The following is a 13,743-nucleotide window of genomic DNA, read 5'->3' as shown; positions in this document are numbered from 1 at the left end:
TCAGACCGCCGGTGGCAGCTAACAATTTTGAAATAAAGCCAAATGTGATCCAGATGGTACAACAGAGTGTACAGTTTAGAGGGCTACCAAGCGAGGATCCCAATGCCCATATAGCCAACTTTTTGAAGATATGTGACACATTCAAGATAAATGGAACTACCGATGATGCTATCCGGCTGAGATTATTTCCATTTTCTTTAAGGGATAGAGCAAAGAGATGGCTGCAGTCCAGCTAAGACTGCTAAATTGAGAAATGACATTTCTTCTTTTGTGCAGATGGACGACAAGAGCATGTATGATGCCTGGGAGAGGTATAAGGACTTGTTGAGATGTTGTCCACACCACGATCTACTAGTATAGATGCAGGTTCAGACCTTTTACAATGGTTTAAACCTTGCTACTAGGCAAAGGGTAGATGCTGCAGCAGGTGGGGCCTTGAACAGTAAGACGTTGGAGGAGGCGCAAAATCTGATAGAGGAGATGGCCATGAACAACTACCAGTGGCAATCCTCTAGGAGGCAGCTCAAATGGAGCTTCTGACCAAGAAATTAGACCAGCTTCAGATGCCGGTTCATGCAACCCAAATAAGCTGCGAGTTTTGCGGTGGCCCGCACTACAGTTCAAACTGTAATCCAGGAGGTATGTTTGCTAGCTCCTCTACTTCATCTATTGTTTGTGCTGACCGTGTACAGGTTAATTACATGGGAAATATGCCCAGACAACAGAACAACCCTTATAGTAGCACATACAATCCTGGATGGAGAAATCACCCTAATTTTAGTTGGTGCAATAATAATGCCCAGGGTCCACTAGGCTTTCAGAGACTGCATCAGCAGCCACCACAGCAGCAGCAGCAGGCTGGACCATCAGAGCTTCCTCTACTAGCCGAGAAGAAATCTAAATTGGAAGAGCTGATAATGAAGTTTGTCACCTCTACTAAAACGAGGTTCCAACAGACAATGCTTTTAGAAATCAACAGGCGTCCATTCAGAACTTGGAAAGTCAGATCGGACAGATTTCTAAGATGTTGTTTGAGAGGCAACAAGGAGTGCTCTCCAGCACCACTAAGTCTAACCTAAGGGAGCACGTGAACGCCATCACTTTGCGTTCAGGTACATTAGTTTCGGCTCCTTCTGAGCCTGTTTTTTATGATTCCACTATTGATGTGCAGGTTGAGGTGAATAGTAAGGTTAAGGAACCTGAGAGGCAAAAGGTGAAACCAATCCTAGTCAGGGAGTATCAGCCTAAGATTGCATATCCTGCTAGACTGAAGCAAGAAGAAGTACAATAGCAGTTCAGTAAGGTGTTGGATATTTTTAGACAACTGCATATTAACTTGCCTTTTGTCGATGTATTGAAGCAGATGTCGAAGTATGCCAAGTTCTTGAATGACATACTTAGCAGCAAAAGAAAGCTGGAGGAGGTAGCATATGTTAAGCTTAATGAATAGTGCTCAGCAGTGTTTCAGAGCAAGTTACTAGAGAAATGTCACGATCTAGGGAGTTTCACTATTCCTTGCACTTTGGATAACTTGTGTGTTGATGATGCATTAATTGATTTAGGTACTAGCATAAATGTCATGCCCACGAGTATGTTCTATAAGCTAGGTTTGGGAGAGGCAAAACTGACTAGAATGTGCATTCAACTAGCTGATCATTCTGTTAAGCATCCTAGGGGAATTGTAGAGAATGTGCTAGTCAAGGTAGATAAATTCATATTTCTTGTGGACTTTATAGTTATGGATATGGATAATGAGCATGGTGTGCCTTTGATTTTGGGGAGACATTTCCTTGCCATGGCTAGAGCTAAAATAGACGTGTTTGAGGGAGAGCTAGAGCTTAATGTAGGAGATGACTGTGTTACTTTTAGTTTACTCCCATTTGATAGTTCTCCCGCTGACCATGTTCATGCTATTTGTGCTATTGATGGGATTGGTCTTGCATGTGATAAGCTACCACAGGATATACTAATTGATGATGCTTTGCATGCTTCCTTGCCTGTTGATGTGTGTTATTCGTTCGAAGAAAACAACTTGTATCAATTTAAACTTCGTGTTATGATACACCCAAGAAGGGTAGTTGCAAGTTTGTTTATGACAGGTCATCTAGACAGGATTTGGAGTAGATGAATGGGCATCCCGACTCTGTGTGGAGAGCACCTCCTTGGCCATCTGCTGCACACATTGGACTGCCTCCTTGCTCAGGCCCCAGCTTACATTGAGCCCACCTTCTCAATTTGCTCGCGGTATAGGGATGCCGCTGCAGAGTCCAGCTAAGCGACTCGAACCAAAAAAAAGTGCCTTCGGGAGGCATTCTCGAATCTAGTTATGCTTTTTGGAGTTTTTGGACATATTTTATTTCTTTTTGTAGTTGAATATTTCAGTTTATCTTTGGTTTGCTTTTAGTTTTTATTTTGAGATGATTTTATTTTATTGAACTTTTTACTAGATGTTGCTTGGGATGTGTTTATTCTTGAGTTCTGCAGGAGTTAGTCTACTCGATGCTCATACGCAATTTTGAGGACTAACATATCTTAGAGTGTTAAAGCACACATCAAGGGCAGTATCTAGTAGAATATTTTTAGTTTTTGCCTCTTTCTCTTGTCTTGTTCCTTTTTAGATTTCTAATTTTTTGTGGACTACTGTGATTTGCTTCTTTGTGCGTATTTTATTTCCCTTGTGGAGTGCCAACCTTATTTGACACTGAGGACAATGTAATCTTCAAGTGTGGGGTGATGTTCGGTTTCCTCTCTATTTACTTTTTGGCTTATATTGTGGATCTTGTGACGCTAATGATGTTGTTTAGGATGTTAGGAAGCCTATTCATTTGAGCTTTGTTTATTTTTCGAGCTTTTGATAATTTGGTTTATAGGCTAGCACCATATTATTTCTTTGATAAACATGTTTTTGGAAAGCAATTGATGGTGTTTAATGCATCAACCTGGCCGGGTTAAACTGGTGTTATTCAAATTGCTTCTCGAATTGCCTAATTTTAGCTTAGAACTTTGATAATGTCATATGCATGTACAATTTAAATGATGATTTAATTGAGATTTTGAGAATCAAATGCAACTTAGCCACACTTCAAATATGAGTTTTTGAGCCTTTTTTAGCAATTCATTATATTTATGCTCCTGTTTCTTCTTGTTTAAGTGTGCGTTATGCTTGGTTTTGCTTTTAGAACTTGCTTTGTAATGCTTGTCGAGGTTACATAAACTTTTGAATTCCATTAGATGATTTGGGCAACTTAGGATCTACCACACTTGACCAAAAACCTACCTTTTTGTATCCATTAGTTAGCCATTATTGAGCCTTAGCTTTTCTTCATTAGTTACACCTTTTACACCTCATGATTACCTTCTTTACATTTACCTTTCTTTCCACCCTTTATGCTGGAATTTGTGTGATTTGCTATTTCATATTGGGATTTGAATGCGTTGCTTTGATGTTGTAAATTCACTAAGTCTTTTCATTGTAGATGCTCCCTTCAATCCAAAGTTTAATGCATTTTATATATATATAAAAAAAGAAAGTAAGAAAGAAAAGAAGAGAAAAAAAAGAAAAAGAAAAAGAAAAAGGAAGTTAAGTGTTTATTGTGCTTCCTTTTTAGCTATGTTCTCCTTTTGAATTTAATTCTTTGAGCATCCTTTACTTCAAACAAGACTTAGTGAATAATTTTTGACATTTGTAGCATTTAGTCCTTTGAGCTGCCATGTTCTTGTAATTGCATGAATTTTCAGCATATCTGTCACTTCTTCCTAAATTTTTCCTTACCTTTACCTTAGCCCCATTACAACCCTTGTAAAGACCCTTTGATTTTGGTATTCAATTGTTCACAGTAGTAGAGGCAGGATTTATAAGCAAGCATATGGTAGGTGGGACTTTGCATAATAGCTTTGAGGGATTTCCACTTTACCTTTATACACTTTGAGTGTTCTTGAGTGAATCCTGTGAGGCATTGGTTGTCAATTTTTCATGTTGAGTTATTGTTTACATTGCATATACATTGTTATTATCCTCGTTCTTTGTTAAAACTTTGCAATTTGAGTTATGGGTTGGATTTCTTGCTACCTATTTCTAGACTGAGTTATTGATTGCTTGAGGACAAGAAAAAGCTTAAGTGTGGGGTAATTTGATGTGCAGTGTTCTATACATATTTCTATAACCAATTACTTGTGTGTTTAGTGTATATTTATCACGTTTTATACTAGAATCACCCGCATTTTGGTTCGTTTCATGTTTCAAGTGTTCATAGACATCCATTAGCAATGTTTAAGTGATTTTAGGAGCGATACGTGCAAGAACGGATAGGATTGCATCGAGATTTCATCAAGGATTATTTTCAAAGGTTGAGCACGGCCTGGACTCTGGCCATGCTAAACCATCAACGCATGACCCTCAAGAGTGTCAGTTTGGCATGGTTTCCGTGGCCACCACAGCCTCCAACATGGCCCGTGGTGGCTTAGCACTGGCGAGGGCATGGCCAAGAAGAAGCCATAAGTTGTGGGATGCAGAGGTCTAGCATGGCCTGGACTCCGCCCGTGTTGAGAGATTTATATAGGGAAATGCGATTTATTGAGTTAGGGTTCGATTTTCTGATTTGATTTCACATATACAAGCATAAGACATCTTTTCCTAGACTTCAATACTCGACTTTAAAAGACCATTTCATCTATTGAAGGAAGGATTACATTGGTTTTAACATCAAATTGAAGATCAAGAGAAGATTTGGGGCATTCAAGAAGCAGTTTAGGATTCATCATTCAGAATTGGGAATTTAGGATTTTTCATCCAACTTGAAGAAGAAGGGTGCACATGCCTTCAATTTACTTTTATGAATTTGTTCTTTACTTTATGTTGCTTGTTAGTATGAGTAACTAGATTTGTTAAACCCATTAGGGTTCCTATGTTGTTGGATTGTTTTTAATGCTTTTGCGACTTTGATTATCAATGCTTGTCTCTTCCTGCTTTCATTAGTAATGAGAAATCACATTATCATGAGACGTTGTGAGTTGTGATATTTAGATTGCTTAATGTAATTGAGAAAATCATTTAGTAATTGGAAATTGAATACCAAGAACTGGTTAATGATCACTTAGAGATAAGGGTAATTGACTAGCAGGATTAAGAATTAACAAAGCTTAATAGAGGTAGGTTAAAGCTTAATGCTAATCTAATAATCGATCGTTAGGAAGAGATTCCAACTTTAGGTTCTTAGATTTAGGAATTCGGTTATCTCAAGAGGGAAACTAAAATCAGTTAAGAATTCATCCACGGGTAATTGCAATTGGTAATCAATATAATCTTTATCTTCACTAAGATCCAACTAGCTTAGGTCCCCTTGGGTTTGCTTTTTCCTTTGATTGTTTTTCTAAATCCTTTCAGTCTGTCTGACACTTAGTTAATCACTTGTTTACATTTAATTATAGAGTAGCAACTTCATTGATTTTGTTAGGGTTAGATATTATAAGACGCTGCAGTAGTTCTAGGATCATCCTTACCCGAGAATACGACCTTGATACTCACCGTTAGTGCTAGTCTGTATCGATAGGTTCACTGCCTTAGATTGTAGCTATAAAAATAGTGTATCAACATCATCGGAGAATTAAAACCTCCTTAATGGTCACAGGTCCATAGTCGTAGCAATTGACTACTTCTTTTAGTGGGTCAAAGCCGAGTCATTCACCACCGTGGGGGCATGGCAGATGGCCAGATTCATAGAATGGAACCTGATCTACAGATATGGGGTCCCACATCACGTAGTGATGAATAACAGGGTACACTTCATGGGTGAGACAATGGACCTGCTCGCGGAGTACAAGATCGAGTATCACAGGGTCTTTTCCGTATAGATCTCAGGCGAATGGAGCAGTAGAAGTGGCCAATAAGAATCTAAAGAAAATACTTTCGAAGATAGTATGGAATCACAAGGATTGGAAAGTTCGGTTACCCTTCGCACTTTGAGGATATCAGACAACTGAGCGAACATCGACAAGGCAAACACCATACTCTATGGTTTATGGAGATGAGGCAGTTTTACCAGTTGAATTAAAGTTGAAATATTTGTGAGTTGTATTGGATACTGAAATACTAGAGTACCAGTGGGTTGAGCAAAGGTACCAATAATTGGGTTTGGTTGATGAGAAAAGGATGAAAGCCTTATACCATATGCAGTTGTATCATAAAAGGATAGCCAAGGCATTCAATAAGAAGGTAAGGCCATGAAAGATCAAAGCTGGTGATCTAGTATTGAAGGATACAAGACCTATTGCATTTGATCCGAGAGGGAAGTTCAAGCCAAACTTAGAAGGTCCATATTTGGTAAAGGGGATTCTGCCTAGAGGTGCTGCTAAGATCTCAGACCTAGAGGGGAACAAGTTCATTGTGCCAACCAACATAGATCGTCTCAAGAAATACCATGTATAAAAATTAAATAAGAATAATAGAAAAAATAGCATGTTGATCCGAAAGCCTGAACAGGCTGGTCAGGCAAAAGTCAGGGCAACAAAGAGAAAATAATCAGCTAGAAAATCTAAAAAGACTGGCTGATGATAGAAGTTAATCGTGAGAAATCAAAATGTACCCATCTAGGCTTTTTTACTAAATGAATAAAATTTTTTTAAAAGAGAAACAAAACAAAAAGTTCTAAGTAAAATAAATAACATCTGAAAAGAAGCATAATTTCTATTTTCTCATTCTCTTTGTATCTGCATTTGCATTCTTAGATAGAGCAGCTAGTTTTAGAGTCCTCTTAAATCGGGCAAAGCTAGGGGAAGTCAATATTTGAAGCTTCTCCTATAGCCAAATCTGCAAAAAGAAAAAAGAGACAAAAAGAAGAAGAAAGAAAAAGTTAAATTGAAAACCTGAAATGGTGCGGGCAAGATCATATAAATGCAGAAATAAAAAGAAATGCGTAAAATGGGGGCAATTCAAAAGCCACATTTTATGTGTCTTTAAAATTAAAAGTCTATACGAGGTTTTAAGTTTTACAAGTAATCAGAAGAAAAGTACAAGTAAAGGAAAGTCAGAAGCTGGAGTTCCCTCCCGAACTACCCATCTCGTCATCCGATTCAGCATCCATCCCTTGGGTCTGCAAGGCCGATAGCTGAAGGGTCAGTGCAACGATTCGACGTTGCTGAACATCAAGCTGGTGCTGCCGGTCGTCCAGTTGCCCCTACAATCTCTTGTGGTCCCTCTGTTGAAAACCTGAAATGAGATTAGTTAGCATATTTTATGCATACATGCATACATTTTGCATCTTATAATTTATAATTTATTTCTTACTCGCCAATCCTCACCGAGGACGAAGAACTGCCTTCTTGCAGCATCGATTGATTGATTTACATGCTCGAACTAATCTCTTTGAACCTGTATTTGTATATATGTCACTAACCTTTTTAGTAAAACTAAGAGGTGAAGACGTAGAGGAAAAGAATAAGCTTACATGGGTGCAAGTGCTCGGCATACACTCCGAAGGAAGATACTGGTCTATGGTGAGTCGATATTGTATCACACCGAGTAGGCTCCAGTATGAAACCATCGGATCAAGGGGGAATGAAACAATCCCCGAAACCACGTCAGACACGGTCGTAGGAAGTCACACTAGAGCCTCGGAAGTCACACCAGCAAATGAGCCTGTAACATGATAAGGCCTGGAGTGTCAGGAGGACCGTCCTTTAGTTGGCTCACGAGCAGCAGGAGGCTGGCGGACAAGCTGTAAATAAATGAATAAAAGAGCAATACACAACAAGAAAGAGAACTTTAAGTGAATCTAAGAAAATACCTGAACAATGGCATCATTGCCACAATGTAGAGCGCCCATCAACTAAGGGATGAACGAGGTATAGTTTGTTAGCTGGGATCGGATGGTAAGGTCCTTGGGCTCGTCATACCCATTCAAACACTTCGCTAGCTCCTCCCCAGCAAGATTCGCCATCTAGAACATGGAAAGAGGAGGAGATAATGAGATTCAGTGCCTGCTAGGATATTGCTCCCAGTTGTAAATCCTCTCGCCAAGATACCACTCCCGATAGGCGAGACCTAGTAGTAGTATCCTCCTCTGCTCGAGGTCAGCCGCAGATAGCATATAAAGCTCCAATTGGCTTCACTCTCCCAACCAATCACACTAAATATGCGAATCAAAAAAGATAAGTAACAATATAAATAAAGCATGAATATAACTAATGAATTGTATTTACCATGTCCTAGGTCAAACTGTTGATCTATATGTAGTGCACGTGAACCTGTGAGCACTCTAGTTTATACATAGGCATACAAAATAACACAGATAATTCACCTAGGTCTTGCCCATTTTATTCAAGCCCAGCCCATATTGGAGTGGTTAGTCTATTTTACTAGTTAATTATGTAAATATAGCTCATCTAGTCTAGCCCAATTACATATTATGTTTTTGATTTCCAATCTTTAGACCTAATGGACAACTTATTATGACAAGGCCCATTCTGTGTGAACCTAAATCTAATAAAGCCCAATCCTAACTTAAACATTCCAAGCCCACTAAGTCTACTTCAATTTTAGAGTTTAGGCCTAGTTAATGTTAATTAGCCTATTGGACTACAGTGTTCATGTTAGGTCCAATTTTAACCCTAAGTCTGTGTGGCCCATTTTAATTAATCAATCATACAGTAAGAAAAATTTAAAAGAAAAGATCTTGGAAATAAACCTAACTATTACAACCTGGCCTACAACAAAAATTGTAATAGAAAAGACCTAAAAATCTAATACAGTACATAAAATACATCAAGCTCGACTAAAGCCAATAAAATTAGGACAAAATGTTACACAGCTGATCGACACTAAGGATAGAGGGGTTTGGCTCTAAGGTTCCAGGCAATTCTTTTTATTCGTCAGTATATTCCTCGCATCCCCAGAGCTGAACTTCACATGCATAAAGAGTGAAGTTAATTAGACATGAAAGAAATAAAATAAAGATTAAAACAAAACAACAAAATTCAATTGATTGATAAAAAACCCTAGAAAATACAGTAAACAAAAAATGGCAAATTAATCATGCAATCTTATAAAACATATTTAATTACTGAATCATTATGAAAATATAAATCTAATCATTAATCATATGCATGTCTCATTAGATTCAAAAACCCTAATTGGCATAATTATCATATTCGAAACCCTAGTGTTCTTATTATCAGATTTCAAAACCCCTCTTATAGGATTGTTTTCTCATAGTAAAAAAATATATCCCTTTTATAAGGTTGTTTTCTTATACGCACAAATATACCCCTCTTATAGGGTTGTTTTCTCATATTCACAAATATACTGCTCTTACGGGGTTATTTTCTTATATTTACAAATATATCCTCTTACGGGGATGTTTTCTCATATTAAAAGATATACCCTTTTTATGGGATTGTTTTTTGATACTCACAAATATACCCCTCTTACGGGGTTGTTTTCTCATATTTATTAATATACCCCTTTTACGGAGTTATTTTCTCAAACTCACAAATGTACCCCCCTTACGGGGTTATTAAATATATCATTTTTATTGGATTGTATGCTCATACTCATAAATATACACCACTTATAAAGTCTTTCTCATATTAAAAAATATGCCCCTTTTATAAGGTTATTTTCTTATACTGAAAAATATACCCCTCTTACGTTTTTAAAAATAACCCTAACCATGTCTCTAAAAATAACAAATGACAAAGAAATAAAGAAAAGAACAAAGAAATCGATTTAAGATGATAATGGATGTATGTTTGGAGGAACCCTCAAGTTGTCACCGTAATTGATGGTTTTACGAGTCTAAGGTGATGAGGCTACAATTGAATTAAAGACTAGTAGGAAATCTAGTGCTTGAGAGAGGTTGAAAATCTTCTATCGATTAAAAAAGTTTCAAAAAAAAAAGATTCTTTCTGAAGTGGCCTTTCTTTCTTAGTGACTTGAGTCTTCTGCTTAATAAAAAATGACAATAATTTTCTCCCTTGTTCTCTTTGGCTATTTCTCTCTCGGTATTTTCTGAGTGTATTCTTTATTGATTCTTCTTGTGTTCTAACCCTAGATCTCTTTTTATTTATAGAAGTAGGGTTTCAAAGGAAACTTTAATAAAAATAATAATCTCAATTATCTTAAAAGATAAGTTGATAAATATCCAAACTTAATTTTATTAAATAATTATCATTAAAATTTATCATTATTATTAAAAAGACCTTCTAGAATCTATATCTAGACATAAAATCGTCGAGAAGAAACAATGTCGAAGTGAAAAAGTCCTAATCAGCACTGTGTAGAGCCGATTAGCTCTACACAGAGCCGATAGGCTTTATGTACAGCCAATTGACTTTACACAAGGAAAGTTGAAGAAAAACTTGCAATCAGGTCCCTGAATTTGTGAAATCCCCCGTTTTGACCGTTGAACTTTATTTTTCTTGACAATTGAATCCAAATTGATTTTAGAAAAGGTAATTGCAACTGGATTAATGATAGGCTACTTATGCAACCTACACTTAAGGCAGTGAACCTATCAATGCGGTCTAGCACTAGTAAGTATCAAGGTCATATCCTTGGAGATCGGGTGAACCTAATGTTACTATTGTTCGTTATGTTATTTAGTCTGAAATAAGGTGTGATAAGTCTAAATTAATTAACTAATCTTATGAATGCAAATAAAGGAACAACAACAACTGACAATCGAAAGACAACCGTAACAAAGAAGCAAACCAAAGGGGACCTAAGTGATGGAATTCTAAGGTTGATTTTATAAACCGCCAATCTTGCTACCCGTGCCTAAATCCTAAATCGAACTCGGCTCCTCTCTCGAGCTCACTAAGTTCCTAAATTTGCACTAACCTAATGGAATCTCTTCCTATCAGATTATTACAGATTAGCGTTAAGCGTGATTCAGAACTATTAAGAGTTGTTAATTCTTAATCCTGTGAGTGAATTAACCTTATCTCTAAGTGTTAACTACCAGTTCTTACTATTTAATTTCCAGTTGTAAAAAGCATTTCTTAATGTCAAGAAACAACCCAAAAGATAATTAATTTAACGTTTCAAATTAATTGAATCAAATTTTATTATTAAACAGTAAGAAGATTACAAAAATAGCAGATAAAAATCCAATCATTAAACACAATCCATCAACAAAGGTGAACCCCAATGGGTTCGGCAGTCCTAGCTACTCATAATGAAAGAAATAAATACAAAAGGAAATAAATAATAAAAAAGAAAATGGAACATGTAACCGCTCTTCTCTCGAATCGGAGTAGGAATGTCGCAAGTGCTAATTCTAAAACCAGCCTCAAGTATGGATCTCGGATGTCTCGGTCAATCATCTAGAAACTTCAATCTTTGCTTGAATCCTCCGATTCAATCCTTTGAACTAACGTTGGTCTCCCAAAATGTGAAGAACAGAGGTGCAAAAGTAAGGGGTCGCGCGCGTAGAAAAGTCTAGAAATCAGAAGCGGAACCCTGTCTCATTTTGCGTGCACCTATTTATAGGCAGAAGTGCCATAGCCGTGCCATGGTCCGTGTAAATATGCACAACCCGTGCAACGGTCCGGGCAACGGGCACCAACCTCCACGAAATGCCAAATTTCCAAAATTGTCCAAGGTCGTGAAAAAGCCTCGAAATGCGTGTTAATAAGGAATCAACTCCGATAACATCTAATATGCATAAATCATCCAAATAGCTTTGTTTCTACCTGTAAATCAATCAATCTCTATCAAAGAGTCTGAAAACCTGAAAAATTCATAAACATACCAAAGTGCGATCAAACAGGAATAAATATGACTCAAATACGTGAATAAACGATTGATAAACAGTCAATAAACCTGCATAGAATCATCTACATCAATTAACCTCAACCCTAATGTCGGATTCGCCCGTCCTTTGTCTTCCAAGACCCGAGAAGGTAGTAACTTTTATTATAGGATTTTCTATATTTCTCTCAAAATTTAGAACTAGAAAAGGGGTGCTGACACCTACTAATCCATGTGGCCCTCCCGTGTGACCAATAAGAGAAATTCAAGCTATGAAAAAGCTAAGGACATCGTTGTCTCCATGTTAACCATTAAAAGATACTATTTAAGGAGCTTTTAGGGTTATTTGTAGGGGATTCCATCATTATTTCATTTCTAGAGAGAGAAACACTTAGAGAACTTGATTTCTTTTTATTTCTTAAGGTTTGATTGGTTATTTTTTAAGGAATAACATCATTTCTACCTTGTTTTTCAAAATTAAGGATTCAAGATTGGAGATTCAAGATTGGAGATTTTTATCACCATCATCTATGGATGGTTTGAGATCTTCTGCCTCTAACCTTCATTTTCTTTATTGCAATGTATAGGAACTAATCTTCTTGATATTTATATTTTGATGGGCCCTAATTTGTAGTGTATGGATTGATTCAAAGTTATGCAATTAAATCTTTTCTATGAGTTGTTTTATTCCTTTGATTGCTTAATAATTTATTTCAATTGATAAGTCGACCTATTAATTAGGATTTATTTTCATAAATTGATTAGATATAACTATTTATGAATTTATCTCTTTTTAGGGATTAAGGATTGATTGGGATACTAGAGATAGATCTACAAGATCCTTTGGTTTAATAGTTCCTTAATCTTAATGCATGACCTAAATGAGTGGGTTTAAGAAGAGATTTCTTTCCCTCCTCCTAGGAATTAAGGGTTCATTCACTTGAATTTGTGCATGACCCGAGCTAGTTTGATGAAACTCTTCACTACGAACTACAGTTCAAAAGAACTTTGAGGAAGTAGCAAAGAGAAGAAAGGGAATGAGGTTTAGCAGAAACAATGGCGAAGTTACAAAATTAGAATCAGGAGGATCGAGAGGAACCAAACCAAGAAAGGGAGCAGTTAAGAATGGTGGCTCTACACAGGGAGAGAACCATGCAAGAGTATGCACGCCTAATTCTAAATGGGGCTACATTGAGTATTGTTAGACTGAATTTTGCAGTAAACAACTTTGAGATCAAACTCAATATTATTCAGATGGTGCAAAATAATTGCATGTTTGATGTTTCGCCAAATGAGGATCCAAATACTCATTTGGATTACTTTCTAAAGATTTGTGAGACCTTTAAGATTAATAGGGTATTAAACGATGCTATTTGATTGGGCTATTTCCATTCTCGTTGAGGGATAAGTTGAAGAAGTGGTCAAATTCTTTCCGGCTGAGACATTATAATTTGGAATCAGCTAATCGAGAAATTACAGAGAGATACTCTACACCTTCTAAGACGGCTAATCTGAGGAATGAAATAGCAGGGTTTCTTCAATAAGGCAATGAAACTTTATATGATTGTTGGGAATGCTTCAAGGATTTACTAGGAAGCTGTCCATATCATGGTTTACACTTATAGCTGCAGATTTAGATATTCTTTAATAGACTAAATTATGCAAGTCAACAATCTATTAATGCAGCAGCAGTAGGTGGATCACTAAATTATAAGACTCCAAAGCAAGCTATGGATCTTATTGAGGATATGGTAATCATGAATTATCACTGGCAAAATCCAAGATAGCAGGTTCCATTCAAAGGTGTTGAGATCCATATAGTAGACCCCATGGTAGTTGTAAATGCACAGTTAGAGGCCATGAGCAAGAAGATGGATGCTTTCACTATGTCTTCATCTGGAAGGCAAGTGCAGGTTATTGATTGGTGTGAGGGTGGTCATCAAAGTAAAGATTGCCAAAAGACAATACCTTTGCTAAGTCGGAGCATATTGATTATA

At 36.9% G+C, this 13,743-nt stretch overlaps 2 non-coding genes across 2 annotated transcripts; both read right to left on the bottom strand.

Annotated features, from left to right (window-relative positions):
- Positions 1 to 243: 243 nt before the first annotated feature.
- On the bottom strand, positions 244 to 350 carry LOC112535276. Its single transcript, XR_003079440.1, has one exon. It is a non-coding gene; the product is annotated as a small nucleolar RNA R71 (small nucleolar RNA).
- Positions 351 to 13,254: 12,904 nt separating this feature from the next.
- LOC112535275 lies at positions 13,255 to 13,361 on the bottom strand. The gene has a single exon (XR_003079439.2). It is a non-coding gene; the product is annotated as a small nucleolar RNA R71 (small nucleolar RNA).
- Between the last annotated feature and the right edge of the window lie 382 nt (positions 13,362 to 13,743).

This window comes from Ricinus communis, chromosome 2 (genome assembly GCF_019578655.1).
Source record: "Ricinus communis isolate WT05 ecotype wild-type chromosome 2, ASM1957865v1, whole genome shotgun sequence".
Classification (NCBI taxonomy): Eukaryota; Viridiplantae; Streptophyta; class Magnoliopsida; order Malpighiales; family Euphorbiaceae; genus Ricinus; species Ricinus communis.
Note: the sequence above shows the minus strand (reverse complement) of the source record. Positions and strands in the feature narration are given on the sequence as shown.